This window comes from Pecten maximus, chromosome 19 (genome assembly GCF_902652985.1).
Source record: "Pecten maximus chromosome 19, xPecMax1.1, whole genome shotgun sequence".
NCBI lineage: Eukaryota > Metazoa > Mollusca > Bivalvia > Pectinida > Pectinidae > Pecten > Pecten maximus.
In genome coordinates, this window is record NC_047033.1 from 31,246,353 (window position 1) to 31,252,802 (window position 6,450).

The 6,450-nt window shown below is 37.5% G+C and overlaps 1 long non-coding RNA gene across 1 annotated transcript; it reads left to right on the plus strand.

Annotated features, from left to right (window-relative positions):
• Positions 1-1,928: 1,928 nt before the first annotated feature.
• LOC117317358 lies at positions 1,929-3,827 on the plus strand. Its single transcript, XR_004530184.1, has 2 exons — positions 1,929-2,735; positions 2,837-3,827. It is a non-coding gene; the product is annotated as an uncharacterized LOC117317358 (long non-coding RNA).
• The last annotated feature ends 2,623 nt before the right edge of the window (positions 3,828-6,450 follow it).

The window sequence follows — 6,450 nt, forward strand, 5'->3', positions numbered from 1 at the left end:
AGCACAGGGATTTGATGTTGGGCCTGTAGCATGCAGGGGTGAAGGGCTACAAAGTTTGTTCAAATAAATGACCTTGACCTTCATTCAAGGTCAAATGGGTCAATTAGGCTATAATCTTCAAACGACTTCTTCTGAATAACAAAGAAGCCCAGGGATTTGATGTTGGGCCTGTAGCATGCTGAGATAATGGGCTACAAAGTTTGCTCAAATAAATGACTTTGGCCTTCATTCAAGGTCACATAGGTCAAATAGGCTATAATGTTCAAACGACTCCTTCTCAATAACCAAGAGGCCCTGGGACTTTACATTGGGCCTGTAGCATGCAGGCATGAAGGGCAACAAAGTTTGTTCAAATAAATGACCTTGACCCTCATTCAAGGTCACATGGGTCAATTAGGCTATAATCTTCAAACGACTTCTTATCAATAACCAAGAGGTGCAGGGATTTGATGTTTGGCCTGTAGCATGCTGGGGTGAAGTGCTACAAAGTTTGCTAAAATAAATGACCTTGACCTCATTCAAGGTCAAATGGGTCAATTAGGCTATAATCTTCAAACGACTTCTTCTGAATAACCAAGAAGCCCAGAGACTTGATATTGGGCCTGTAGCATGCTAGGGAGAAGGGCTACAAAGTTTGTTCAAAAAGATGACCTCGACATTCATTCAAGGTCACATGGGTCAAATAGGCTATAATCTTCAAGCGACTTCTTCTCAATAACCAAGAGGCCCAGGGACTTAATATTGGGCCTGTAGCATGCTGGGGTGAAGGGCTTCAAAGTTTGTTCAAATAAATGACCTTGACCTATATTCAAGGTCACAGGTGTGAAATCGGCTTAAATCTGTAAACAATAATTTTGCGATAGCCAAGAGCCTCAGAGACCTGATATTAGGCCAATAGAATGCTGGAATGAAGGACTGGGAAAATTTATTAATATGAATAAACCTAGCTTACTATGATATTTGAATAAAGAGGAAATCAGCATAGTATCTGTAGAAATGACCTCAATCAACTTCAAAGTTGCTGCAGAGCCAGGTGAGCGATACAGGCCCATTGGGCCTCTTGTTAGAAATTGGTGAAGGGATCTTTCTGAAATTTCATTTGTAGGTTGTCCTCTGTGCCTAGTTATGCATATCGGATTTTGAGACCAGTCAGAAAACAACCGGGCTGACACGCAGCCATCTTGGATTTTGACAATTGAAGTTTGTTATCGCTATTTTACAGAAGGTACTGCAGGGATCTTTCTCAAATTTCATAAATAGGTTCCCCTTGGTCCCTGGTGTTGCATTTTGGGACCAATCCAAAAACAACATGGCCGACAGACAGCCATTATCGCTAAATCTGAAATTTTATATATAGGTTCCCCTTGTTTGAAAAGTACTAGAGGACTGTTTCGGAATTTACACAGATTAGTAATAAGACTTAGAGGAAGGGAAAAGTAGAGAAAAGATCAATCTGACATGGAACCTATAAAGATCAGTCAATGGTGGGCGCCAAGATCCCTCTGGGATCTCTTGTTTCTGATTCGATTTTGTTAAAACAACTGCTGGTTATCGCTATTTCTTGAAAGCTACAGGAAGGATATTTTTCAAACTTCATGTGTACATCGTGGTCCATAGTTGTGCCCATTTGATTTTGATTCAGATCCAATACCAAAATGGCCACCATGTGGCCATGTTGATTTTGACAATTGTTTGTCGTCATATTGTAGGTACACGACGCATATTTCTCAAATTTGCTATGTAGGTTTTACTTATGTCCATATAATTTGCAATCTGGTCGGGAAAACAACATGGCCATTTAGTGGCTATCTTTGATTTTTAGAATTGAAGATCATTTACCTATGAACATATTGTTATGCCAAGATGAAGAAAAATGGTCAGATTTAAGGGAAGAGTCAACACACCAGAGGTCAAGGTTATTGGTTTAAGGTCAAAGTCAATATTAAAGTTTGCATCCTTCCACTGATGACCTGATGAAGTAAAATTGGTCAATATCAAACAAGGGGTCAATTAAAAAGGTCGCTGTATCAGAGGTTAAGGTTCCTGATGAATGATTTGTTATCCCTTGATGAAGAAAAATTGGTAAGAATTAAAGGAGTTACCGACAATAGGTCAATGTAACTAGATCAAATTCAAGGTCACTGGATCAAGTCAAGGTAATTTGTTTTAATGATGAACCTTTTGTTATGATACTATTAAGCTGACTAAATGTCAAGGTCACTGGTTCAAAAATCAACGTAACATTTTGTATATTATCACTGATTAACATTTTGTTATAATATTATGAATCAAAGAGTCATCTGGCCAAAGTTCAAGGTCATGGCATCAAATTTTACTTCGATATCTTTTTGTAATTGAATCTGATACAAAATTCATGAATGGCTGACATTTCTGTAATATCTCTCGAACGTTTTATATGTACGATTTCCTTGTTATCAGATCATTATCTTGAGAAAAAATCATCCTCAGAACAATAACAGATTATTCAATAGTGTGCGCCAAGATCCCTTATTAAACTTTTGTTTGTGATAACCATAATTCTCAACTAGAGTTTACCTTAACACATACACTCATTTATGTTGTAATAATTACTGTATTGTAAATATTTGTGAAAATACATTCATTGCTTATGAATCATGATGAATGTTCATGTTCCAAGAATGAATTCGTCTCAAAATTCATTTTTCTTGGGAATCTTTGAAATAAGTCAAGGTGACACTGGGTAAGAGGCAAAGGTCGCATTTGTTTCCTATAAATGTTGGACACTTTGTCATGATATGATGAAGCAAAGTTGTTCAGCAGCCGAAAGGTCAAGATTTCTGGGTCAGAGGCAAAGGTCACATTTTGTACTTTTTATGGATGAACATTTTGTGATTACCATTATTCTCAACTAGAGAATGCAGACATTTTGTATATAGATATTTACCTGAATACACATGATCTCATTTATGTTGTAATAATTACTGTAATGTAAATATTTGTGAGAATACATTCATTGCCTGTGAATCATGATGAAAGTTCATGTTCCAAGAATGAATTTGTCACAAAATTTATTTTCTTGAGAGTCTTTAAAACATGTCTTTTTTTGTAATTAGATGATTAGTTTGAATATGTGTACACTGTATTTATAAGGTTGATGTTTCTGTCTATCAGGGGAGATAATCAGTAGAGATTCACATTTCAATAAACTGTATTGATCCTATTGTACCTACAATGTATTAAGAATTTATATTTGATAATCCATTAAATATGTTATATATATCAGCTAGATACTGATAATGAGAAATACGAGAGGATCAGTGAACTTTGATTTAAGTTCAAGTGGAAGCTTTACTTTTAGACTTTAAGACAAGTTTATTAAATGTGCATCAACCTGTGTCGATGGGAACATTTATGCTTATACAGCATTTGGAATTTCAAAAGCACATTTAATATTTTCTGTTTGATTGATAAGTTTGAGCTCAAGTGAGCTTATGCCATACCGTTGCATCCGTCGTCCATCCGTTTGTCGTCCGTCAGTTCAACAATTGATCTTTCCTTCATAACCACTGATCGGAATTTGACCAAATTTGGGTTGACCCCCGTGGTCCTGAGGGGCAGGGCCAAAAGAGGTCAATTTGTTTAAACAACTTCTCTGAAACTAAGCAATGGAAATAGCTCAAATTTGACTGGTAGCAACCTTTTGGGGTAGGGATTCAAAGTCACTTCATAGATTAGTTGTACTTTCTGACATAAAAGCTTCATTTGTATGGTAGCTTAACCCCTAGGTGTCAAAGTCTTAATTTACCAATTCTAATCGCTTTTTTTCCGTCGTCGTCCGTAAAAAAGAATTACATTTTCAACTTCTCCAAAACTGCTGACTAAAATTAAATGAAATTTGGCAGAAAGCTTATATTGCTGAAGGCCAACCCAATTATATGTTCCCCACCGCCAAGGGGCCTGAGGGATGGGGCAAAAAAAGGGTCAAATTGTCTAAAATTTCAAAAAATCTTCTCTACTCTGAAATATGGTGGAATCAAACATTTTCATAGATGGCAGGGTCTTATGGTGCTTTACCAAAATTGTGAATTTCATGACCCTGGGGTCTCATTTTGCCAATAGGGAGGGGTAAACTTTCCTATGGTTTATATAGGGTAATCACATTTTTGACTATTATTTGTATTAAATTCATTCTAACCTGGTTAACATTATCAGCATGGGATAACAGTTTGATGGCATGTACATGTTGGCCCTGATTGACCCCCAGGGACTGAAGGGCGCGTCCAAAAAGGGCCAAATTGACTGAAATTTCCAAAATCTTCCAAAGACCCATATAAGGTAGATTCAAATACTGTTCATAGCTGGAAAGGTCTTATAGTACTTTATCAAAATTATGAATTTCATAAACCTAAACTTTACTATAGTTTATATAGGGAAATCACATTTTTAGCCCACCATCTGATGATGGTGGGCTATTCAAATCGCCCTGCGTCCGTGGTCCGTGGTCCGTCCGTCCCTCCGTCCGTCCGTCCGTCCGTCCATCCGTCCGTCCGTCCCTCCGTCCGTCCGTCCGTAAACAATTCTTGTTATCGCTATTTCTCAGGAAGTGCTGAAGGGATCTTTCTCAAATTTCATATGTAGGTTCCCCTTGGTACCTAGTTATGCATATCGCATTTTAAGACCTATCGGAAAACAACATGGCCGACAGGCAGCCATCTTGGATTTTGACAATTGAAGTTTGTTATCGCTATTTCTCAGAATGCACTGACGAGATCTTTCTCACATTTCATATGTAGCATCCCCTTGGTGCCTAGTTATGCATATTGCATTTTGGGACCAATCGGAAAACAACATGGCCGACAGGCAGCCATCTTGGATTTTGACAATTGAAGTTTGTTATTGCTATTTCTCAGAAAGTACTGAAGGGATCTTTCTCAAATTTCATATGTAGATTCCCCTTGGTACCAAGTTATGCATATTGCATTTTGAGACCAATCAAAAAATTAACATGGCCGACAGGCAGCCATCTTGGATTTTGACAATTGAAGTTTGTTATCGCTATTTCTCAGAATGCACTGACGAGATCTTTCTCAAATTTCATATGTAGCATCCCCTTGGTGCCTAGTTATGCATATTGCATTTTGGGACCAATCGGAAAACAACATGGCCGACAGGCAGCCATCTTGGATTTTGACAATTGAAGTTTGTTATTGCTATTTCTCAGAAAGTACTGAAGGGATCTTTCTCAAATTTCATATGTAGGTTCCCCTTGGTACCAAGTTATGCATATTGCATTTTGAGACCAATCGGAAAACAACATGGCCGACAGGCAGCCATCTTGGATTTTGACAATTGAAGTTTGTTATCGCTATTTCTCAGAATGTACTGAAGAGATCTTTCTCAAATTTCATATATAGGTTCCTCTTGGTGCCTAGTTATGCATATTGCATTTTTGAGACCAAACGGAAAATAACATGGCCGACAGGCAGCCATCTTGGATTTTGACAATTGAAGTTTGTTATCGCTATTTCTCAGAAAGTAATGAAGGGATCTTTCTCAAACTTCATATGTAGGTTTCCCTCGGTGCCTAGTTATGCATATTGCATTTTGAGACCAGTCAGAAAACAACCTGGCCGACAGGCAGCCATCTTGTATTTTGACAATTGAAGTTTGTTATCGCTATTTTACAGAAGGTACTGAAGGGATCTTTCTCAAATTTCATATGTAGGTTCCCCTTGGTCCCTGGTGTTGCATTTTGGGACCAATCCGAAAACAACATGGCCGACAGACAGCCATTATCGCTAAATCTTAAATTTATATATAGGTTTCCCTTGTTTGTAAAAGTACTAGAGGGCTGTTTCTGAATTTACACAGATTAGTAAGACTTAGAGGAAGGGAAAAGTAGAGAAAAGATCAATCTGACATGGAACCTATAAAGATCATTCAATGGTGGGCGCCAAGATCCCTCTGGGATCTCTTGTTGACTATTGTTTGCTTGATTTCTTTTGGAATTCATTTTAACTTTCCTAACATTATCAGCATCGGATGATAGCTTAATGATATGCACAAGTTGGCCATGACACAGACCCCTTGGACTGATGGGTGGGGCCAAAAAAGGTCAATTAGATTAACTGAAATATTTCAAATCTCAGGTGACTGTTTAGGCCATGGGCCCTTCGTAAGAATTACAACAAAACCAATGGATACAGAATCTATGTACCCATATGCAATGCTTATGATATACTGACATAGCCATATACTTAAGCATTATTTTTTGTATTATATCTCATGAAACCAGGGTAAAGATACATGCCCTTTGGGCCTCTGGTTTTGTAGATATTATTAAGTTGATTCCAATCAATGTTTGTGTATATCAAGACTCATTTGTAAACATTAACATACTAATATACTGGGATTACCTAAAACCAAATACGTGTACATTGTTTATGTACAATACAAATTTCACAGAAA